This window comes from Furipterus horrens, unplaced genomic scaffold, assembly GCF_987537825.1.
Source record: "Furipterus horrens unplaced genomic scaffold, mFurHor1.1.pri manual_scaffold_5, whole genome shotgun sequence".
Taxonomy (NCBI): domain Eukaryota; kingdom Metazoa; phylum Chordata; class Mammalia; order Chiroptera; family Furipteridae; genus Furipterus; species Furipterus horrens.
The window spans coordinates 120,892,889-120,918,335 of record NW_028327175.1 but is presented as its reverse complement, the minus strand read 5'-3'; the positions used below and the strand labels follow the sequence as shown (position 1 = coordinate 120,918,335).

Genomic DNA, 25,447 nt, shown 5'->3' with positions numbered 1-25,447 from the left:
GGCAGGGCTGCTCCATTGTCCCGTCAGACTTCACTTACAGACTTAAAGATGAAACGATTAGGAACTGCAAAGTCCACAGCCCTGTGCAATGGCATTGGTCACGCCCTGTATGACACTCATGATCTGACTCAGTTCTCACAGCCACTGCATTGCTGCATGCTTGGTGCTGTCATTGCCCTCATTTTACATGTTTATTCATTCATTCATTCAATTACCAAGTATTTATCAGATGTCGCCTATGTGCTAGGCACTCTTTGCAATAAACAAAACAGAAGAATCTCTACCCTCATCTGTTCTAGCGGAGGGACATGTATGTAAAATATATGCTTCAAAGGATTTGCGTGAGGGAAAAAATGAAACAAGGAAGGGACAAAGCAAACAGGGAAGTCTTCACAGAGAAGGCTACCTTTGAGCAGAAATTTGAAGGTGAGAGAAGGAGCCATACTGATGTGGTGTGGGGGGATGGTATAATAAACCAGCCAGAGGCAACAGCCAGTGCAAAGGCCCTGAGGCCAGAGTATGCTTGAGATGCTTAGGAATAACAAGAAGGCTGATGGAGCATGGGAGGAGACTAGAGGTCATGGGGATAGTTTATTCAAGACCACCATAAGCCTTTGGCTTTGACATGAGTGAGGTGGGAGTCACTGGAAGGTTTTGAGCAGAGGAAGAATAAGGTGTGTCTTAGATTTTAATAAGATTCTTCTGGCTGCTGAGGGGAAGAGAGACTGTGAAGGGCAAGAGTGGGAGTGAGGAGGCTCCTGCACCCAGCCAGGTAAGAGAAGATAGCAACCTGCAGTAGGAGTAGGGGAGATGAGAAGTGGAAGGATCTGCTGACAGACTGGACAATGGGGGTAGCCTGTGTGCATGAGTGTGTGTGTGTGTGTGTGTGTGTGTGTGTGTGTGTGTGAGTAGTTTGCCCTGGGCACCTGGACCACAAAATCTGTGAACAGCTGAAGACAACAAGCAGCTTTCTGATCCCCAGGATTCCTTGCCCCTGAGGGTCTTCTCTAATCCATCTTTGCATTTCTGCTAGCCTTGGGCCAGCGGCTGCAATATGGAAATGTACATGAACCCTGTTAGGCATAATTCTTGCAATTCTCCCTTCACAGGGTTGCAGACTGAGATCCCTACAGGGGCCAGGGAGGGACTGTGAATGGGGGACATGGTCTGGGCTGGTAAACAGGAGAGCCCTGGCCCATCTGAATGGTGGCTTTCCCTCCCCTGTAGCCCACTGTTGTCATGTGGGAATGTGGACTCAGGTGCTCAGAGCTTCCAGTTTTTCAAGAGAAGTTCGAAATCTGGATCTTAGGATGTAATGCCCTGAGTTTTAAAATACTGGAAAATCATTTTTAAAAACTCAGAGCTGCCTATACCCTCTGTGAAGTCAAGGATAGGACAGAGAGGGGCTGTTTCTGTAGGCAGAGGCCCACAACCTCAAGTGGAGAGGGGGTGGGTGGAGGCATCTGCAAACCTGGGAATGAAGACACCACTGGGTGTGTCCTGATAGGTCAGCTCTTGATGGTCTGGTGGCAGGTGGGGGGCAATTAGGAGAATGGCTGGGAAGAAGCACCAGTTCTTAGCCCGTAAGCACTAGGCAGTGACATTGTACCATGGTTGCCGCGTGAGGACACCTGCTGTTCCCTTGGGCACCTGCAAGAGGGGGAAGGCCTGGAGCGAGAAGGGTGAGACTACGGCCATGTATGAGGCACAGGTGAGGTTTGCTACAAGACAAGAGCAACGGTGAGACTGAATAGGAAGCCTAGGCCTGGAGACCACCTCCATCCCAGCCTCCGCTCCCCCCTAACCAAGAAAATTGACCTCTGTTTCTTACCTTGGATCTGCCTAGGCAGGGCTGGGCTGGGCTGAGGGGCTGCAGGAGAAGCAGAGAGAGGTAGAGGTGGTGGCAAAGCCTGCTCTACCACCACAGCAGTCAGCCATTGCCCACTGTGGCTCACAGGCTGGCCTCACTAGTCCTCCCAACAACTTCGGAAAGGTTGGAACTAACCCTGGGCCCATTTGACCACTGATGTAACTGGGTCTCAGAGTGGTCCGGTAACCTGGCCAAGGTCACAGGACCTTGGAAATAATAGGACCTGGAGTTAAACCCAGGTGTGCGGCTGCAAAATTTGAACTTTCAACACAGAAGCTGTCAGAGTCTTTAACCACGCATCACGCCCTCCCTGCTGGGGCCAGTCCCGCATCTGTGCGCGCAGCACTCCCTCTAGTGGCCACCTCGCCTCGGTGCAGGACGGCCGATGGACTCCTTGGTGAAGGGGTCTGTCTTCTGAGTCTCTGTGTCTGTCTCTCTGTCTTTCCCTCTCTCACCCTGCTTACTCTCTAATCAACAGGGAAAGACCACAACATCCTTGCCTGCTCATTTACAACCCTGGACATGCGAACATGCGGCCCTTGCCCAGCTGCCCCACTCAAGACCACTTTCTCTGGTTAGGCTCCCCCTGCTATGCCACCCCAGGGTACCTTCTTGTCGCTCCCCTGTTTGTCTCTTTCCCTTGTCAGAGCCTAGTTCTCTGTCTTCAACTGTGATTATCAAACTCTGATGCACATTATAATGTAGCTTAAAAAATCCTGATGCCCAGGTCACAAACCGAGAGGGGAGGACAGAGCTGATCGCAGACGGCCTGCAGCAGGCTTCTCAGTTCCTTGACCTCCGCTTCCAGGCCACCCACAGACCTGCAACTATCTCACACCTCCCCCCTCTCAGATCTCTTTTTATTGTTGCCCTTTCTGTGGTCCCCAGTTCATTCTCTTCATCACTTGCACCGGTGCCCACATGTACCAGCTCTTCGACATCATAGAGACCACCAATCTACGGCCGCATTGTTCACTCTCTCTCCTTCTCTTTCTCTCTTTTTACAAAAGATTTTATTTACTTATCTTCAGAGAGGGGGGAAAGGAGGAGAAAGAGAGGGAGAGAGATATCAGTGTGGGAGGAAAACATGAATCGATTGCCTCTTGAACCACAGCAACCTGGGACCAGACAGGTAACCCAGGCATATGCCCTGACTGGGAATCGGACTGGCAGCCTTTTGTTTTGTGCGACTACACCCAACCCACTGAGCCACACTGGTCAGGACCCCATCACTTTCTTACTGCTCCTCAGCCCCCTTCTGCCACTATGGTCCACCTCAAGCCGCCTGGGTTCTGCCCACCATCTCTATAGCCACTCCTTGGAAAACCCCTCTCGCGCCTCCCTCTTCTGTTTTAGCACCTGCCTGGCAAGATGCCAGCCACCGCCTGCCCACTGCTTCCACTGAGCAGGTCAGCACTGCTTGGAGCACCCCACACGAGGCTTGCAGTCTCCCCTCCGATTCATGACGGGGTACTCACTGCTGCCAGAGAAGGAAAACTCTGACTCCAAAAAACCTCCGCTGCCTTGCGGCATACCTCTTCAGGGGAAAGGCTAAGGGAGTAAACCCCGACAGAAAATCCGGAGCCGGAGTCCCTAAGGCGGTTTGACGTTGTAGTCAACACCGGCAACTCCTGCGGCGCACCTGAAGCCAAGCTGTATTGACTCCGTCTTTCCCTTGGACCCTTCAGCTGCGAAGAGAGGGGGGGTCTGCTGCATGGGCAACAGCAGACCCTCCATATCACCCTGCCCAGGCTCTGTAGCTTCAGCTTCACTGGAGAGGACACTCCAGCGTCATCGCAAGATGTCGATTCAACACGGGAGGAGACACTGTCACTCCTGAGTCGGACTGCACAGCCATTCTCGGCGGTGCAGATAGACTCTTAAGAAGCTACACCATCGTCTCTCGAGACGGACGGCTGCCGACGAAACTCACTGCTGCCCCGCGGCCTGCTGTACCTGCCAGTTGCTTTTCTTTCGCTCTTGAGCAGTTCTTCTCAAACTGTAATTTGCCTGTGAATCTCCTAGGGATACCGGGGAGGCCCAAGACTCTGCACATCTCGCCACCCCCCAGGTGGTGCCTGTGCTGCTGCTCCATGCACCCAGCTCTGCATGGCAAGGTGCTGGATCACCCCTTTCCCACCTTCTCCTCTCTCCCCAAACTGTGGCTCCCCCTTAACCGAGAAAACACGGATCAGATGCAGTCCCATTGCCTCCCACCATTAAAGCACAGACCCACCTAGCACCTCACTCACTTGTCCCGTGTGTTCAGTCCCTTCTCTTGAGGCCAGCCTCTCCCCTGCATTTGCAGCAACACTGTTTCTTCAAGACTCCCCTCCGTCCCCATCCTTGTTCCGTTTCCAGGACCATTCCCCAGCACTGCAGCAGGCTCAGGCACGCGGCTACTTCTCAGCCCCCTGCACAGCAAAGTCTTCTCAGGGAGTGGAGCTGCCTTCTGTCTCTGCTCATCCACCTCCCAACTCTCTTTTGTTCTTGTTATCGCACTTTCTTTTTGTAAATGTAGTTCTAATATTTATTCAAGTTAAACATGCCCATAGCTTAAAATCAAGAAACATGGGTTTCTCACTTCTTAAAAACAATCACTTTTAACTCTTTTAGTGATTTTTACCTCCGTGCTTCTTACAGGACATATTTACACCTATTCCTTTCAGTTTTAGGCTTTTCCTAGCAACATCCCACTTTGGAGGATGGGGATTAACTTCCTTATATGCGACCCCCTACCTCAACTTCCTATTCCCAATCCTCCCAATACAGTTGTATTACAATATTGGTAATGTTGGTAGTGCTTATGCCTTTTGGAAACATTATTTACTGCTTCATGTGAAATACTATTATTTCTTTCCTTTTCTTCCCATTTTCCATAATAGGCTTTATTTTTTAGAGCATTTTTAGGTTTACAGAACAATTGAGCAGAAAGTGCATATATAGCCCTGCATCCCAGTCTCCTTATGATTAACATCTTGCCTTAGTGTGGTACAATTGTTATAATTGATAGACCAATACCAATGCACTATTATTACCTGAAGTTTACATGAGGGCTCACTCTGTGCGCATATTTTATGGGTCTTGACAGTTTTAAAGTGTCATGGACCTGCCTTTGCAGTATCATACAGAATAATTCCACAGCTCTAAAAATCCCCTGTATTCCCCTTGTTCACCCCTCCCTCCCTCCTTCCCTCACCATAAGCCCTTGGCCACCACTGATCTTTTCACTGTCACTATAGTTTTTGCTTTTTCAGAATGTTTTATAGTTGGAATCAAACAGTCTTTTCAGATTAGCTTCTTTCACTTAGCAATATGCATTTAAGGTTCTGCCATGTCTTTTCATGGACTAATAGCTCATTTATTTTTATTAATATTATACAACATACCACAATTTGTTTATCCATTTGCCTATTAAAGGACATATTGGTTGCCTCCCAGTATTAGGCAATTAAGAGTAAAGCTGCTATAAACATTCATGTGCAGGTATTTCTGTGGACATGTTTTCAACTCATATGGGTAAATAGCAAGGAATGCTGTTTCTGTTTCATATGGTAAGACTGATGTTTAGCTTTGTTAAAAGCTGCCTTCCAAAGCTTGCTGTACCACCGGCAATGAATGAAAGTTCCTGTTGCTCCACATCCTCACCAGCACTTAGTATTGTCAGTGTTTTGCATTTTAGCCATTCTAATAGGTGTGTCGTAGTACTGTAACAGGGAATAAAAGCTTTATACTACTCTGACTTACCATGAAACAGAATGAGAATCAGATGGACTAACAAACGGCTAGAGAGAACTCGCACACTGACAGTTTCTTTGTAAGCATGTGCAAGCACCAGCAGTTCCAATCCCTGCTTGTGCAAGAAATGGTCTTGACCACAACTGTGGGTGATGCAGATTGCCCATCTGCAGGGATTTGGCTGCCACTGACCAGCTCCAGGATGCTGACATTAAAGACCCATATCAGGACCAGCAGGACACTGCCTGCATGTCCACAGCCTCTCCCCCTGATCTTTTTGCTCTCTTTGTTTGTTTCCCTGCCTGGGGCTTCCAGCCAAGAGGGAGGCATAGGTATACATGCTTTGCCTCCTCGCATAACCATAAGAAGGGTTACATCTACCTCAAAACAAAAAAGAACAAGAACTGCCAGAAAAGCTGTATGGAAGTTTGACAACCAAGGAACTAAGGAGAAATATTCATCCAGATGGGTAGGAGTGGTGGAGCCAGGTAGCCAGGGGGAGAGGACATGATGTGGTGGAGGCAAGGCTGTGGTGACAAGGCAGGGGATGCACCAGCAGAACAAGTGGCCCCACATTCACACGTGGTGGATATAAGCCAAGAGGGACACCTGGGGAGCGATCCCAGCCCCAGGCTAGTTCATGCAGCAGCTCATGGTTCTGGTGCTGGGAAAATAAAGCCTCATAGCTTCTGGCTGTGAAAACCAGTGGGTGTTGGGGCAGTGGAAGAAACTTCTCAGGAAGTCTGTTTAGAGGGCCCTCGCAGACCTAGAATGTACCCAGACACACCCACTCTGAGAACCATCACCAGGGCAACAGCTAGAGGGGCACTAGTCACATATGGGAAGCAGGTGAAGTGACTGGTAAAGGGGCGAGTGCCAACCAAGTGGCATTTTCCCATCTATGGCCTCTCCACATACAGCACTACACGGCAGTGAAACAGGTCACCCCACACTGACGAATACTTAAAGCTCTGTGTCTTACAATGTAACAGGTGCGACAGTCCTACTTAGGACACAGAGCAAACACAGGGAGACTGTCAAATTGAGGAGACAAAGAAGTATGGCCCAAATGAAAGAACAGATCAAAACCTCAGGAAAAGAACTGTAAAGGAGATAGCCAACCTATCAGATACAGAGTAGAAAACACTAATGATAAGGATGCTCAGAGAAATGATTGAGTATGGCCACAAAATAAAGGAAGAAGTAAAGTTTATACAAACTAAAACAAAGAAAGATATACAGGAAACCAACAGCAACGGGATGGAAGCTGGGATTCAAATCAATGATTTGTAACATAAGGAAGAAATAAACATTCACTTGGAACAGAAAGAAGGAACAACAATTGAAAAAAAAAACAAGGAGAGGATTAGGAACCTCTGGGACAACTTTAAACATACCAACAACCAAATCATAGGGGTGCCAGAAGGAAAAGAGGAAGAGCAAGAAATTGAAAACTTGTTTGAAAAAATAATGAAAGAAAATAGACATACAAGTCCAGGAAGCACAGAGAGTCCCAAACAAGTTGGACCCAAGGAGGACCACACCAAGACACATTATAATTAAAATGCTAAAGGTTCAAGATAAGGAGAGACTCTTAAAAACAGCAAGAGAAAAACAGAGAGTTACCTACGACGGAGTTCCCATAAGACTATCAGCTGATTACTCAAGAGAAACTTTGCAGACAGGCAGGGACTGGCAAGCAGTATTCAATGTGATGAAAAGCAACCTGACCAAGATTACTCTATCCAGCAAAGCTATCATTTAGAATGGAAGGACAGATAAAGTGCTTCCCAGACAACATAAAGTTAAAGGAGTTCATGATCACCAAGCTCTTATTATATGAAATGTTAAAGGGACTTATTTAAGAAAAAGAAGATAAAAACTATGAACACTGAAATGACAACAAACACAACTGAATCTAAAAACCAAAACCAAAACCAAACTAAACAAATAACCAGAACAGGAACAGAATCATAGATAGGGAGATCATATGGAAGGGGAGAATTGGGAAAAAGGTACAGGGATTAAGAAGCATAATTGGTAGGTACAAAATAGACAGGGGGATGTTAAGAATAGTAAAGGAAATGGAGAAGCCAAAGAACTTACATGCACGGCCTACTGACATGAACTAGGGTGAGGGGGGCATTGCTGGAGGGAAGGTAGGTACAAGGTGGGGGTGGGGGACAAAGAGGAAAATATTGGGACAACTGTGATAGCATAATCAATAAAATACACTTAAAATAAAATAAATATATAAAAAATCCTGGCCTGCACTGAAATGGGAAGATGGGCTTTAAGACAAGAGTCCCTCATCTTTCAGGTTGCTGGCACCTGAATAAAACCAGTTTCCTTTACATCAGCACCTGCCTCTCAAGTATTGGCTTTTGAAGTGGTGGAGAGCTGGATCTGCATTTGGTTACAGTTTTTGGGAACTCAGCCAGGACAATGTGAACCCTGGTAAAACCCAGGTGGCCCTGGCTGGGTCCCAGCTGCTTGTGGCAAGCTGACCCCATGGTAGGGATTGCAGGAATTTCCTAGCAGCTGCTGGGACTTCTGTATCATGAGGACTCTCTCTCTCTCAAGGCACCAGCTGCCTTTAAATGCTTTGCTGATGAAAGGAAACAGGCCACTGGTGGCCTGATGAGCCCAAACTGGGTAAAGCTCCTGATGGGCACTGTCGAGAGTCCTCAGCTCCACCATCTGGGCTCTTTGAACTGTCTGGGATTTTGTAAGAATCAATAGGTACTGCACGATGGCAGGCATGGCTTAGTGACTAAGAAAAATTCCAGTTCCCCGGTGTGGGATTCAGAACAGGATTTTGGTGTTCTGATTTATGGAATTCTGGGTTTTGAACATTTGTTCTTTAAAAAAAATTTTTTTTGTTTTATATTTAGTTTTAGCGACAGGGGAAGGGAGGGAGAAAGAAAGGAAGAGAAACATCAATGTGGGGTTGCCTCTCAAGTGCCCCCAACTGGATATCTGGCCTGCAAACCAGGCATGTGCCCTGACTGGGAATTGAACCAGTGACCCTTTGTTTCACCGGCCAGCGCTCAAACCACTGACCCTCACCGATCAGGGCTGAATATTTGTTCTGTTTGAAAGCTCTCATATGTACGTTCTGTATGGGAGCTCTGTGAGAGCTCTTGTCTGTCTGAAGTGAAACTTTGCATATGGTTGTTCTTTGCTTGCTGTTTGATCTTTTAAGGACTTGGCTTGGTCTTGGCTATTTTGTTCACACAGGGAATCCTCTGTCTTTGTCATCTGGGCATTGCGCCCCTTAAAACTTGTGAAGGTCATTCACACTAATTTTCCAGTCCCCCCTTTTAGAGGATTTAATTGGAGAGTACTCATTTGTTTGAGGTTTGTCTTAGCTTTAGATGTTGTTTTTGTTTCTGTTTTGAAATAGGCAGCTTTGTCTTGATTCCATCAGAGAACCCATTAAGTCACATTTTAGCTGGTCAACTACAGCTATAAGTCAATGACTAATTAAAATTGTTTTGTCAAAGGTCTGGTAAATGCCTCATTGAATATGGGGCAGGGGGGCTGTTCTGGTCTGTGTCTGCAAGCAGCACATGCACTCTGGCAACCATGTCTAAGGGACCTGCAGTTGGCATTGATCTTGGCACTACCTACTCTTGTGTGGGTATCTTCCAGCACATAAAGGTGGAAATAATTGCCAATGATCAGGGAAACTGAACCGCCCCAAGTTACTGATACCACACAATTGATTGGTGATGCTGCAAAGAATCAGGTTGCAATGAATCCTACCAACATGGTTTTTGATGTCAAACGCTTAATTGGATGTAGATCTGATGATGCCATTGTTAAATCTGATACGAAGCATTGGCCTTTCATGGTGATGAGTGATGCTGGCAGGCCCAAGGTCCAAGTAGAATACAAGGGAGACAAAAAGTTTCTATCCAGAGGAGATGTCATCTATGGTTTTGACAAAGATGAAGGAAATCGCAGAAGCCTACCTTGGAAAGACTGTTACCAATGCTGTCGTCACAGTACCTACTTACTTCAGTGATTCTCAGTGTCAGGCTACCAAAGATGCTGGAACTATTGCTGGTCTCAATGTACTTAGAATCATCAATGAGACAACTGCTGCTGCTATTGCTTACGGCTTAGACAGAAAGGTTGGAGCTGAAAGAAACGTGCTGATCTTTGACTTGGGAGGTGGCCCTTTCGATGTGTCAATTCTCATAATTGAAGATGGAATCTTTGAGTTCAAATCCACAGCTGGTGACACCCACTTAGGTGGAGAAAGACTTTGACAACCGAATGGTCAACCATCTCATTGCAGAGTTCAAGCGCAAGCACAAGAAGGACATCAGTGAGAACACGAGGGCTATTTGTCACTTTTGTACTGCTTATGAATGTGCTAAGGATATTCTCTCCTTCAGCACCCAGGCCAGTATTGAGATTGATTCACTCTATGAAGGAAGGAATCAACTTCTCTACTTCTATCACCTGCGCCTGATTTGAAGCGTTGAATGCTGACCTCTTCTGTGGCACCCTGGACCCTGTAGACAAAGCCCTTTGGGATACCAAGCTTGACAAGTCTGATACCCAGGATATTGCCCTGGTGGGGGGTACTACCCATAACCCCAAGATTCAGAAGCTCCTGCAGGACCTTTTCAATGGAAAAAAGCTGAATAGAGCATCAACCCTAATGAGGCGATTGCTTATGGTGCAGCGGTCCACGCAGTCATCCTCTCTGTAGACAAATCTGAGAATGTTCAAGACTTGCTGCTGTTGGATGTCACTCCTCTTTCCCTCAGCACTGAGATGGCCAGTGGAGTCATGACTGTCCTCATGAAGTACAATACTACCATTTCTACCAAGCGGACACAGACCTTCACCACCTACTTTGACAACCAACCCAGCATGTTCATTCAGGTTTATGAAGGTGAGCGTGCCATGACCAAGGATAACAACTTGCTTGGCAAGTTTGAACTCATGGGCATACCTCCTGTACCTTGTGGCGTTCCTCAAATTGAAGTCACTTTTGATATCGATGCCAATGGCATCCTTAATGTCTCTGCTGTGGATAAAAGTACAGGAAAAGAGAACAAGATTACCATCACTAATGACAAGGGTCACCTGAGCAAGGAAGACATTGAGTGCATGCTTCAGGAAGCTGAGAAGTACGAAGCTGAAGACGAGAAGCAGCAGGACAAGGTGTCTTCCAAGAACTCACTTGAAACTTACGCATTCAACAAGAAAGCAACAGTTGAAAATAAAAAACTTCAAGGCAAGAGCAATGATGAGGACAAATGGAAGTTTCTTGACAAGTGCAATGAACTCATCAACTGGCTTGATAAGAATCTGACTGCAGAAAAGGAAGAATTTGAACATCAGCAGAAAGAGCTGAAAAAGTCTGCAACCCAATCATCACTAAGCTGTACCAGAGTGCAGGAGGCATGCCGGGAGGAATGCTTGGGGGCTTCCCTGGTGGTGGAGCCCCTCCATCTGGGGGTGCTTCCTCTGGGCCCACCATTGAAGAGGTTGATTAAGCTAACCTCTTGCACAGATTTAGCATTGTTCCACACAAAATACTGAAGGACCCAAATTTGTAGCAAATTCTATGGCAGTTTTAAAAGTTGAGCTGCTGTATAACAAAACTGAGCATTGTTGATACTTGAATATGGACTATGTGCACAGGGAAAAGAAATAATACACTTTATAAGTACTGTATTTTAAAGTGGAAAATGAGATGTCTTAAATGAAACTATTTAAAATTGGCATCAAAAAAAAAAGTTCTGGTAAATAGGATAAGATCTATTATGTGCAAACTTTCATGTTGTTACATCATAAGGAATCTATTCAGAAAGGACTTAAATTGATGGTTTAAAGTGGGGGAAAAGGTCTCACTGCCCTTCCAGAATGTAAACTCAGAAAGAAGAAAAAATGAGAAGATACGTCTTTCAAACACTCTGAATCCTCCTCCTGGAGGCACAGAACTGTGGTGGTCCCAGAAACAGTGGGAAATTAACGCCACCTCCAAATCCTGTGGAAACAGCAGGGCTAACTGCCCCACCTAGATATGAAGGGAAAAAAATTAGCATTCTTAAACTCAAGCAGCTAAAGCCAACCAAGCCTGATATCTCACCTACCTCTCCTCCAGCCTCCTTAAAGGTGTCAAGAACACAAAAATCTTGTCTTTTCTACAATTATCAATAATACTGTTTATGTGTATGGTAAAAATATATGAGAACTATCTCAAAAATTTTTTTCAGGATCATGCATTCTTGAAAACTATTTGACATTAAAGGTGATTTAAGTTTAATTGATATCTTTTAAAGTTATTAACATAAAACATATGCTTATTTTGTTTGGTTTGCAGGAATAAGTTCATGTTATCTCTGTTACAGAATTTGTCAAGAAAATGGCTTGGGTAATAATTGACTTTAAAATCTCATAAAGTTGTTAAGAACTAATAAAGAGATGTAACTAAAATGAAAGTTTTTGATAAGACTTTTCAGTAATAATTATAAATATACCTAAACATAATTTTCCAAAGTCTTGGGTGACTTGGAACTTTAGAGTTTTACTGGGTTAAATGGTAAAGATTATTAAACATATAAATATTTTGAAATAACAGGATACTGAAATATTAATTGATCTGAGTTTGCCTACTTTGGTTTCTTATTACAGGGATGGTAGAAAATGGATTTGGATTTGTTAATGAATATATCTTGTACTTAAAGTATGTCTTTTGAAAATGTGAATGTGTTTGACAATGGAAAAAACCCTGCTTCTAGAAGTTATAAAATGTATTTATAAAACTACCAACCTAAAGGATGCTAACTATTTAGTTTTAGTTGTCACTAAAAATCAAGGTTTCTAAGAATTAAGAATTCTAATTAGTTTGGAAAGAAATTGTATGGTTTGGTAACAGAAAGTATAAAGTACAAAAACACTTGTTGAAGAAAAAGAAGAGAAAATAATTTGTTTTAAAATTGTTATTACTGAATGGATTTAAAAAAGAAAACTAAAAGGGACTATGTAAATTGCATAAAGGTTATGTAAGTCACAGAGGGTTTATGTACATTGTACAGAGTCTGTGCAAATTGAAGAAAGTTTATAAATAGAGTCCTTAAAAGGAAATTATATAGTTAAGCTGAATAAGGAATTTAATTAGGCAAATTAATCTAAATATAAAAAATAAGCTAATACAGAATTTGTCTGGTTCTTCTTCAGTCTGTTAAAAGGAAAAAAGTTTTTCCTGCATCTGCCCAGAAAGCAAAGATTCTATTTAAAAACTAGTTATGTGTCATATTGTGTTAATCAGGTACTTGATTACTTAAAAACCCATATTCTTTATTGTAAGAACTACAGTTTTGGTGGCCTGTGTTTATGTTTGATAACTTTATCATCCTCTGGGTAAATAAATAACTTAATATTGTTTCATAATGATATATAATCTTTTGGTCAACCTTCCCAGGGTTTAAATTTTAAGAGACTTTTTATTGACCTACAATTGGCTTTGCGTCATTCCAATAAGTCCCTGGAATGCCACAGGGATTTGTTCTTTCTCCTCATGAAGAAATTTTGAACCAATTAGTCCTATTTGATATCCTTAAAGTACAGGGGAAACTTTGTCAAATAAAGAAATAATAAATATGTTCTATTTGTATACACACATTTTTATTATTAAAACGGATGTTTTAGAGATTATATAAAAATCTCCAAGAGTATACGAAGTCCTGATATACTTTCATTTGCAATTTTAAATTGTTATCTTAAAATATTGTTACAGGAAACCAAATTCCTCTGTCAATTGCATTATAATCAGATCTATAACCATGTCATTTTAATTTAGTTTTGTCATTTAGAGATGGTCATTGTTTTACCCTGATGCACTTACAAATACGTTACATCTTCAGAAAGATCCATGTTACACATTTCTGAGAATAAACATTTTTGAACTGGATGAAGATTACTAGAATTCCATGGAATAACTGGATTTATAGAAATACTGGCAAATAATCAATATAAACAAAAATTGATTATGGGACAGAATGAATTGAAAATGATTGTAGTTTTGTAACTTTTTGTTGAAAATACTGATTTTTAATCTTTTTGTTTTCCAGACACAAGGAAACTTGTTTTTCTCTTAAAACAATTTGGTAAATTATACTTTCATAAGCAATATAGAGGCATTTATATTTTTCTCCCTACATAATCCTCTGGAATTTGGAAACTTTCAATGAGTGAGAATTGTTATTTCCATGGTGGTATGTTTGTTTGCGTAAGTCCAACGGGAATCTGATTTCCTCATAACAAGACACATAAGGCCAGTTTCCAGTTGTGGTTTTATTAATCAAGATTTTGACTGGAATTTCATGTTTGCAGGAGACATGTCTAGGCTCTAGATGTCACCAGAAAACTTTAAGGAATGAAAGTTGACTTAGAAGCCAATAAAGCCCCTTGGAGAACTGGCCTGGAACCTTGCTTATTCATAAAGTTCATGGCAGTCTTTCCAGGTGAGGAGCAAAGATTGCTTTCTTGGGAGATGGCAAGGAAGAACCTCAAGACATTCTGGGGGGCCTTGAGAACTTGAAGAACTTACCCAAACTTATAGGTATTGCAGGCAAAACCTAATGGCAGCTGGATAGCTTGGCTTCTCCATCCTGTGGAGCTAATTAAAGCTCAATCTGGAAATTCCTTAAAAATTCCAGCAAAGCCTATATAATCAACTGCTATGCCTGTTGTGTTTATGCAAATAATCAGGCTGAACTGAAACTGGACTTAATGCAATAAATGAATTGGCCTTGATTTGGCTCTCTGATGAAAATGCAGGTAATTTCAGGGGAAGAAATTATGTTTCAATAGACTGTAATACACAGGTATGGATATTAAACTCTAGTTCAGTTAATTGTCTTCAAAGTTTTATTCTTTACTTATGCACAAACAAGATTGGAGCAAGAATGCAGACCAGATGCAGAAGGTCACCAAGGCAGAAAGCTCAGGTGCTTAGTAACAGGCATGGAAAGAGAAATAATAAAAAGAGGTTATATAGGCAGATGGTGAAATGGTGACTCAGATGATGAGTGATGGAGCCCAGGGGCTTCTCTAGACACCTCCCAAGCAAACATTATTGCCCCACAGGAACCCCAGATACTATTGACAGTGGAGAACAAGTTGATCAAATTTTAGTAGACATGGGAGTCACATACTTTGTATCAAACACCAAAATGAAAAACAGAAAAACACAACAGTCTCAGTTGCAGGGATAAGACAAATGCAGCCACAAGCCTTCCTGCAGCCTTTAGAATGTCAGCTCAGAGGTCTTAAGTTATTACACAGCCTCCTCTATTTGCCTGAATGTCCCATCCCTCTGTTGGGATGGGACTTGCTCTGTAAGTTGCCCACACAAGTAAACTTTTCTCCTGAAAGGCAGCAACTTTACCTGCAGGTCCCACGGGAACATGCACTTCAACTCCAGATGCTTTTAACCTGTTCAGGGGGACCCAGAGGAGAACTGTTTCCTCCTGAGATCTACAAGCAAGTAAAACTGTTTGATCAGATGGGACCCCAGGGTGAGCAATCAGTGTTCACCTGAATGGCCTGAGATCTCCCCAGAGAAGTCGCAGATGATGATGAGTATTTCTTTAGATGTGCTCTATTACCCTGGTGGGGAGTAGCTGCACATCAGCTACTTTGGAATCTCTCTAAGACTTTAATCACATTGCCAATAAAACTGCCACCTCACTTGCTAATATTCAGAAATCTCTGGACTCTCTAGCTAAATTTTTCTTACCTAATCACATTGCCTTAGACAACATACTAGCAGAATAAGGATAAATTGGCATGACCATTAACTCCTCTTGTACTTACATTGACACCTCAGCTCAGGTGGAAACAAGCATCACCAAAATCAGGCAACAGGCTACCTGGCTTCAACAAACATTGGGCCATCACACCCCTTTCTCTGAGGGAACTGGAGATTGGTTGGTGAGTCTATTTTTATGGATACCACAAGGACTCATGTCCTATTAGTGTTACAGAAACAGGGGAGTCCAAAAATCCCCAGAGTTTGCGGCTGGGGGATGGGGAGAAGGAAGCAGCTTTCAGAATGCCTCCACATGCCTGAGGCTGATGGCCGGTGCCTCTCATTATGTAAATTGCTTTAATGCATCCAAAGCCTCAGGTGGATGGGAGGAGTCTTGAACCAGGGGACGGTATGGAAAGCACACAGAGCTTACATGGGGTTCTGCCAATGGTCAGAACTATTGGCAACACCCACTGTGTCAGAGGACGCAGTCAGGGTTATATAGGCAGCTGCGAACACTTTAGGGGGGCGGCGCGCTCTGGGGTTGTCTCCCTCGCTGGCAGGTGTTCACAGGGGTGCTCTGGAGAATGAGAGGAGATCCACGCGGTTTACAGAAAGAAGACAGTTTACAAGGAGGCTGAGAATCCAGGCGGTTTTGTATTGAGAGCTGAAGGGCACCACAGCACAGAAAGGACCTCCCCGATCAGATTGAATGATTGGCAGCTGCTGGTAAAGCTGAACTGAGTTTGGGAAGTAGGGAAACGGTGTTTCTGACCTTCCTAAGACTGGCCAGGTTTGGTAGCGGGGAGGCAAGGATATGTGTAACTGTTAAATAAACAATTTTCTTTTCACTCAACTGAAGTATTAAGAGTTGTAATTCTGGCGGTGGGCGATCGGACTCCTAACTAAAGAGCCCGTGGGTTTGTTTTCAGCTGGAGCAGCCCAGGGGTTCTGTAACATTAGGAGGGATTTTAATTTAGGTTTAACCATTTTTTCGCTTACAATGCATATCTTTATTGTTTTAAACCTCCTTATGAGTTGTTTTTCCCATGCCAGAAAAATTGTATCTGCTCAAAAGGCATCTTTAAAAAAATATATCTGCTTTTAACTCATGGGATTTTGCTTTATACCAGTCTCAGGTTTTTATTCCCCTCAAATATTCAGAAGACATCAATAGTTCCATAGCTATGGAGGCAGAATTGACAGTGGGGAATTGTAACAGGGAATAAAAGCTTTATACTACTCTGACTTACCATGAAATAGAATTAGAATAAGATGGACTAACAGACTGATAGAAAGAACTCACACACTGACTGTTTCTTTGTAAGCATGTGCAAGCACCAGCAGTTCCAGTTCCCGTTGTACAAGAAATGGCCTTGACCATGACTTTGGGTGACGCAGATCACCCAACTGCAGGGATTTGGCTGGCACTGACCAGCTCCAGGATGCTGACATTAAAGATCCATGTCAGGACGAGCAAGGACACTGCCTGCATGTCCACAGCCTCTCCCTCTGATCTCTTTGTTCTCCTTGTGCCTCTCCCTCCTTATGAAAACCCCTGTCTGCACTGAGATGGGAAGATGGGCTTTGAGGCTGAGAGTTCCTCATCTTCCAGTTTGCTGGCACCTGAATAAAACCAGTTTCCTCTACATCAGCACCTGCCTCTTTAGTATCGATTGGCTTTTGAAGTGATGGGCTGCCAAACCTACATTCAGTTACAGTATCTTGCTGTTTTAATTTGCTATTCTCTAATGACACATGATATTGGGCATTTTAAAATGCTTACTTGACATTTGTATAAAATCTTTGGTGGGGTGTCTGAACCTTTTTGCTCATTTTAAAAAATTAGGTTGTCCATTTATTTATTGTTGAGTTTAAGAATTTTTTGTATACTTTGGATAACAGTCCTTTATCAGATAAATAGTTCTTTATCAGATCAGATGTCTTTTGTAAATATTTCTCTCCCATTCTATGGCTTGTCCTCTCATTCTCTTAAACATGTCTTTTGTAGAGCAGAAGCTTTAACTTAAATTTGTTTTCTTTTTCTGGACAAAGGTTTTGTTTTCTTGAGTTTAATAACTTTTTTAAGGTGAGGGCTTGCTTGTTTTCCTATGTGTTTATAACTAATTCAACCCACAATTCTCTCCAACTTGTATAAATACAGTAAGTATTCTATCAATTTCATCTCCTTGAATAAATCTTTTCTAGAATCTTCTGACTCACTCCAATGTAAACCGGCTGCCCTCTGTGTATGTTGCCCAGAGCTCCTGCTCTGGGATCCGCCCCCTTCACCATCATCTGGAAGATGCCTTTTACTCTTCTCTTGTGTTGGCTTCCCTTGGTTCCCAGGTCCCAGCTGGTACACTTTCTCTCTCTTTTTTCCTTTGCTTTTAGTGGAACACATTCTCCAGTAGCTTTCTTAGAGAGAGTGCATGGGAGGTAAACTTTTTGCATCTGTGTAAATCTGAAAAGAATTTTTTTTCTATTCTTGCTTTATTAATGGTTTGGCAAGGTATATAATTCAGGCTGAAACTAATTTTCTTTTATACTTTTGAAAACACCTCCTTTGTGTTTTGTTTCCAAAATTGTTGTTAAGAAGTCTGATGCCATTATAATTCTTGATCCTTTGTAGAATCTTGTGGCATGTTCCTCTTGTCCTTGTGTTCTGAAGTTTACTGGTGATTGGCATTCATGTGGGTCTATTTTTACCTTTTGGTTGGACGCTCAGTGGAACTTTTCAGTGTGAAAACTCAGGTTTGTTCTGAAATGTTTGAAATGTTTCATTGTCTACTTCCTCTCCTCTGTTTTCTCTGTTCTCTTCCTGGGACTTCTTTGTTCAGGTGTTAGATTCATGTACTGGTCTCCTAATTTTCTTACTCTTTTTTATTTTCCATAATGTGGCCACCATGAAGTTGCCTCACTGGGCTCTCCTTTCAAGGAAGAACTTCGTCATTCAGATGCGAGGAGTGCAATTGGCTGACAGCTTTTGAGATCTGCCACAGCCTTGCAACCAAGACCAAGATCTTCTTGGGCAGCCCCACCTGATGACTGAGCACAGTGGGGACACTAGGGCCTGGCGATTTCTCCCCAGTGTGGGGCTCCACTAGTGGACAGCCTTTGCTCTGCAGACCCCCGGATTGGCCAAGACTTTGTTAAGCCTCATCAAAGTCAGGCTCTCCCTAATCAGATCTGTTTCCCTCCTTTGTTCATTTCACAGGTGTCAGATAGTCTGAAGACTCTCCCTACCCAGTCCTGTTTCCCCTTCCTTTATTTTCACAGGCATCCGCCTCCCGGTCTCCCCACTCAGGACTCACTCAGGACTACAGCTCCATCTCAGCACCTTTTTTACTTTAAGATTTCATTTATTTATTTTCAGAGAGAGGGGAAAGGAGGGAGAAAGAGAGGGTGAGAAACATCAATTGGCTGCCTCTTGCACACCCCCAGCTGGGGGCCTGGCCCACAACCCAGACATGAGCCCTGACTGGGAATTAACCGGTGACCTTTCAGTTCAGAGGCCAGTGCTCAATCCACTGAGCCACACCAGACCAGCCAGGGCTCCATTTCAGCATCTTTTTACTAGAGGAACCAAACTGACTCATGTATTTGTCTTTTTGTTTTACTTTATGGAAAATTTCCTCAACTTTATCTTCTAACTCAAGGTCAGCAAATTTTTTTCTATAAAGGGCCCAATGGTAAATATTTCAGGCTTTGTAGGCCATGTGGTCTTTGTTACAACTACTCGACTCTGCCAATGTTGACAGCTGTAGACGGCTCCTAAACAGAGGGGAGTAGCTGTGTTCCAATAAAACTTTATTTAAAAAGCAGGTGAGCAGGATTTGGCCTGCAGGCTGTAGTTTGCTGACATTTTTAAATGTTTGCATTTCTGCCATGATATTCTATATGTCTTAAGAACTTTTTTGTTCTGTTTCGTTCATTCTGGGAGTGGTTTCTTTTCCAAAATAGCACCTAATTAAAAAAAAATTGTTTTATGTATTTATTTTTAGAGCGAGGGGAAGGGAGGGAGAAAGTGAGGGAGAGGAACATGGAAACAAGGATCAGCTGCCTCTCCTACACGACCTGACTGGGGACCGAACCCACAACGCAGGCATGTGCCCTGATCAGGAATTGAAACAGAGACCTTTCGCTCTGCGGGACGACCCAACCAACTCAAAATGGTGCGCAATTGAAAACTTATGAGGTTTTTTTTTTGCCCTGGAATTTTTCTTTTAATACTTTCTGACCTCAGCTAAATGAAATGTCAGAAAGTGAAATGGTGGATAAGGGGGGACTACTGTGCATACCTTAAAATTCCAGTCGCTTCCTTTTAATGGGGATTCAGGACACGAAGAAGTTAAGTGTGTATGTTCAATCCACCATCTTTAACCAGAAGTCTCTGCTCACCCCTGCTTTTGCCTACACCTCCCAGGAAATGTTCTTATCTAAGTCAGTTTTGACTTCTGTGCCACTCAATGCATCCTTGTTTTCCTGACTATTCGGCATCTTTGAAGTCAATTGGCCACTCCCTCTCCTCCCTAAGAAATGCTTCTCTGATTTCCATGACTGCCCACACCCCTGGTTTTCCTCCTACTTTGCTAGCTGCTCCTTCTCTTCCACCCTCATTGGCTTCTCCATGTGACCTCAAAATTGTGGCATTCCTCAGGGCCCGATCCTGGGCCTCTTCTCTCCCCTCTCCCTTTAGTGTGATCTCATGGCTTTCAGTGCCGTCTTTGTGTTGCTTCAGATAGTCTCTCACCAGCCAAGACACTTCGCCTTTGATTCCAGGCTCGTGCTGCCAAGTCCTCACTTGACATCTTCTCTTCAACATCTCACATGCTTCTCAAGCTGCAAACATCTGTGGCAGAATTCTTGTTTCTCACCTTACCGCTTCCCTCCCCGAGTCTTTCATCAGCCACGCACTTCCCCAGCCCAGAAACCCCAGATTTGTTCTCCATTCCCTTCTTTCTTTAAACCAGCAGCAAATTCTGTCTCCTAAATATATCCAGAGGGCGCCTACTTCCTGCAGGGAGGGCCTTGGTCCAGGCCACGGCCATGCCCGTTCCTTCGTCACCATGACCTACACACTGGTGTCCTGGACCCAGTCTGTCCCAGCTGCCGTGGGTTCTCCCAGAGCCTCTGGAGAGATTGTTTCAATTGTCAATCAGATTATATTGCTTCCCCTACTTAAAAGCCTTGAAACGCTTCCCACTCCCATCCAGAGAAAAAACTGTTCTCTTCACTATGGTCCACAAGCCTACGGGGTCTAGCCCCTTCCTGTCTCTCCCTGTCACCCCGTGTAACTCTCCCCATCACCCTGTGTCATTCTTCCCATCACTCACACCGCTTTAGCTGCACTGCCTTTATATTTCCTCACACTCACCAACCTCTAGCCTGCCCTGGGGCCTGTGCACTCTGTGTTCTTGCTGGATGCTCCTACCTCCATTCTGCCCAGCTAATTCTCATTGTCTAGGCAGGAGTGGGAATGTCCCTACCTTCCCTGTTCCCCATGTACACAGTAGGTGCCTCTCCCACCATCCCTCTGGTTATGTTAACAATGGGTTTTGAACATGGATGGTCATATTTACTTATTTATTTGTTTACTTGGGTTGTGTTTGGCTCTCCCACTTGATAAAAAGCCCCACTGTTGGGTTTCTAGTGCTAGCCTATGTAGAGGGCTCAGTGAAATTAGTGGAATGAATGGATAAATGAATGAAGGAATGCCTGAATGATCACACTGGACACCTTTATGTGCCAGGTTCTTTCATGTATATCAAATGCTTATTTGCACAAGAACCCTATGACATTGTCACAACTGGACTACATTTCCCAGTTTTGCTTGCCATTAGCTGTTCTGGCCAATGAGAGAGGGCAGAAGTGCAGTGGGCCACTTCCAACTTTGGCCCATAAAAATTTCACATGTGACCCCTGTTCTTGTTCTTATTCATCTTCCAGCAGCTGCAGAGGGTGATGACAGAATCACAAGGGGAGAAGAGCCTGGGTCCCCAAAAGACTAAGGGGAGCAGGGTCTCTCTCCCCTGCATAAGCAGAATATAGGCTCTACTGAGGCACGCCACGGTGATTTCCAGGCTCATCTGCTACAACAGGTAGCTCACTTCAGTTACTATATCAGAGCAACTATGTTGGTGGCCAGTGGGCAACATGTGGGTGGCACTTTCACTGACAAGCTTTCATCAAATGCAGATGTGTAGTTCCTCACCTCACCCCAGAATGGGAGCCAAGGTCCCGTGCTCATACTCTATCACAGCACACCGCTCTGCACCGGACTGCCCCTGTGTGCTGCCTTGTCTTCACTAGGCTCCTCCCGGAGTTGCCTGTGTCTTTCATCTCTGTGGCCTCAGCAACCAGTCCCCAGGGGGTCTCAGGGAAAGCTTGTTGAATCCACAAATGAGTAAACTGGTCACCTGCACCGCTTATTGCCTCTCTGACCCTAAAAGTACCCGAGAAAGCCCAGCTCTCTCATCTAACAGAGGCCTCAAGAGAAGAAATGACTTCCCCAGGGCCACAGGGGAGCAGCTTGCAGCGGAGTCAGCATGCCCCAGTGCTGCTAACATGACAGCTGGCTACTGGAAGGAAATCCTGGCACCTCCTAGGGGCTGAAGAAACACTGAGAGGAGAGGGGTGGGGCAGACTCCTCTAAGACCCCAAGGTGACCCACCAAACTTCTCTGCCCACCGCCCCTCCCCCAGCAGGACGGAAGCACTCCAGAGCCTTCCTTCCCCCGCCCCAGCCAGCACCACCTAGCTCCCCGCAGCCTGGGTGTTCACATCACTCAGTATTTTTAGCTTCACCACCTGGCACCTGTGGTCACTGTCTCTGCCCAGCCTGGCAGTGTCCCCGCCCAGGGCCTTAAAGGGCCAGCGTCCACGAGCTGGAAAGTAGACTGCAAACATAGGCCACCATACCACCAGGGCACCAGGCAGAGGGGCATCCACTACAAGGAATTTCCACATTGGAGGTGGGGGAGTAGATGAGGAGAGAGGGCAGGATCTCATGGCTGTCTGACCCTAAGGCTTGTGTCTCATTCCTGGGTTTCCCAAATGCTGGTTTGCTTAAGCTGTTCACCTGGGGCAATTGATGAAACTTACACTCCCATCCTGTCTAAGACCCGAGGTCGCAATCTTGTCAGGAGAGTGTGTATTTTTTAACAATCAATTCAGATAATTTTGATGGTCTCTCTCCTCATGTCATATTCATTCATTCATTCATTCATTCATTCAACAGGGATTTTGAGCTCCTACAATAAAAATAACAATTCTTTAGGAGTTCATTGCTTTGGAGTTCGAGAAGCACTTCCACACCTATGATCTAGCTCATCGAGTCTCCTAACTTGGTCCTAACTATAAGACAGACCAGCAGGGCTCCTGTGGGCAGTGCACTCTCTCTCCCGGACTCCCTGAGAACACTGCACCCATGCCTGTCAAGGCACCCATCACTCTGTCAAATAAATCTGTTTGCTTGCTTGTTTCTGCCAGCAGGCTGGGACCCTGTGAAGGCTGGTGCTCCAGCCCAGTGCAAGCCCTGGCGTTCTGTAGGTGCTCAGTCACTGTTTGCTGGATGATAAACTAATGATGAAGGCAGGAGCATCCCCTCATTTCACAGATGAGGAGGCAAAGGCCCACTGAGGGAAAACCACAGACCCAGGGTCGAACAGAGAGGTTCAGGGAGGAAACTGGCCTTGGCAGCAGGGGTCTACATCTGAGTTGGCACTGAGCCTGCCCTTCTCCCCACCCAGGGCAGTGCTGACTCAGGCAGTGACGAGGCATCGGCGGGCTGGTCAGAGCAGAGGTCACCCTTGTCTACCCTGTGGTTTTTCTGTCCATCCTGGGACCCTGTGGTACAGCTTGGGTAATGGAGCCTGCAGGTGGGGGTGGGAAGAGCTGACAATAGGGACAATGGTCCCTAGGGCATGTCCCCACCTGGGCACAATGCACAACCCTTTTCCAATATAGGTACATAGAGTTCCTACGTGCTTCCACAAACATGTATGTGCACTCACAATAACCCCCCAAATACCCAGTCACAGCCACACAAAGCTTTGCGCCCTACTCCTTCTCCCTTTCTCTTTCTACCTCTCCCCCACCACACACGCACGCAGGTGCGCGTGTGTGCATATACACACACAGACATTTCCACTCATTAATTCAACAGAGACTCAGCACTAACAGGTGTCAGTTCAGTGCAGGGAGGAAAAGTGACTCTCAGCTCAGGGTGTAGCTGGAGCTTCCTGAAGGACTTCCCCGGAGGAGGCACTGAAGCTGGGCCTGGATGTGGAAGGAAGTGTGAAGAGAGTTTCACTAGGGAGTGAATATAGGAGTGCAGAGTGAGATGAGGTGGGAGGGGTCAGTTAGATCACACAGGCTTTGAATGCCCAGCTGAATGTCCACTTTATCCTATGGGTGCTGCGAGCCATGGAGGGTTCTGAGCAGAAGGGACATGACCACCAAGTCAGAGGACAAAAAAGTCACTGTGGGGCCCGGCTGGGAGAAACAGGTGAGAACTCTGAGAGTCTGGTGTAGGGAGGTGGTGGTGGGTGATAAGCCGTGGACCAAGAGACTGAGAAGCAAGTCTGCCAGGCCCCGAGGGGTCCCAAGCCTGAGCCCCGTGGCCTTGTTCTGCTCGCCCCCGCCACCCCCCTGCTCACCATGGACACTGACCTCTGCAGTGAGACCTCTTCCAGCAGCTCCTCCTCCTCCTCCCTGTGGAAGCAGATGAAGCAGAAGGCTGGCACATCCTTGGATCCACAGCGCAGGGGCCAGGCTGGAGGCAGCTCCAGGACCGGACAGGGGTGACTGGTGGTTGTCTCGGCGGCAGCATCCTCGGTCTGGGCTGGGGTCTCTGACCCTGAGTGCTCCAGGGTCAGCAGCCTGCTGGCCTCAAGGCCCTGTGCCTGCCTACCTTCCACCTGTGCTTTTTCACTCAGATTACCCGTTGCCTTGGTGGGTGGAAGAGCCTATGGCTCTGTCTGACCTGCAGGACTTCTGGCCACAGCGCTAACCCTTGGGAAGCAGCTTCTGGATGCCCGGACTCAAACGTGGCTCTCTGGAGGGCAAGGGTCTGGCAGGGCCTCTTGCCGCCCCTTATGGAGCCCTAGACTCCTTGGCTGCCCACTCTGCTGCTTCCTGTCAAAGACGAGACTGGGAGGACAGGCTCTCAGGTGTCCTGTCCAGGCGTTCATCTGTCTGTCCAGGCGTTGGCTCCTCCCTGTTTGCCCAGCACAGCAGTAGAGATGGTTTCCCTAAGAAAGTTTGTTTTCCCCTGCTGAAGAGGGTGGCATGGGTGGAAGGGTCAGGACCTGAAGCTGAAAGGTGGGTGAGGACCAGGTGAAGCTGGCGCAGTGCCCACACTGCCCCCAAGGAAAGTTCTGGCCCCTGGAGTCCTAGCTCCAGCTCCGGCTCTGACGGGAGACAGGAGCTCACTCCCTCTGCTCCTCGCTCCCTCTGACTCCAGTGGCTGCTCTGGCAGACCAGCTAGGCTGTGGGTATTAATAGCTCCACATTCGTGCTGAGAAGCCGGGAAGTTAACTCCTTCCCTGCCAGAGCTGGGGGTGAGGGGTTGTGCAGGGAGAGCAGGTGGACACAGGGAGCACTGTCTCAGTTCTGACCCGACTGAGCCTGGCCTGCCTCTGAAGGACCCTCAGATGCCACCTCCTGCATCTACATCTTGGTCAGAGTGCCCCGGCCACTTGGACCCTTCATGTACACTCCAGGGAGCCGGTGAGACTGGTGGCTCAGGGCTGTGCCTCTGGCATGGGCAGGACACTGAGCTGCAGAGAGCATCCCCAGGATTCCTCCCCTCATACATCTATGTACCCCTCCCTCAGCTCACTGGGTTTGCCCCCTCCCCGCCCCATGTTCCTTAACAATCAGCATCACTGACTCTGGTTCCATTGCTGGCTTCCTGTGGAACCTACCCAGAGGTACCACACATAGCCCCTGTGGGAGCCAGAGGTGCACTACACACAGCCACCTATTCTACTGAGGAGTGTGGGAAGAAGGTGCTGGGGTATGGGGGTCCGAGTAGAATTGGTTTGCTTGAAAATG

General features: G+C 45.7%; 1 protein-coding gene and 1 pseudogene across 1 annotated transcript in view; one reads left to right on the top strand and one right to left on the bottom strand.

Moving 5' to 3' along the window:
* SBK1 (SH3 domain binding kinase 1) overlaps nucleotides 1-24,344 on the bottom strand; it is a 54,296-nt gene extending 29,952 nt beyond the window's left edge. The window contains exon 1 of the mRNA XM_090277431.1: nucleotides 24,062-24,344. The gene's annotated coding sequence lies outside the window, so the exon portion shown is untranslated. The remainder of the gene's footprint in view (nucleotides 1-24,061) is intronic.
* LOC150009588 (heat shock cognate 71 kDa protein pseudogene) lies at nucleotides 9,197-11,127 on the top strand (annotated as a pseudogene).
* Nucleotides 24,345-25,447: the final 1,103 nt, after the last annotated feature.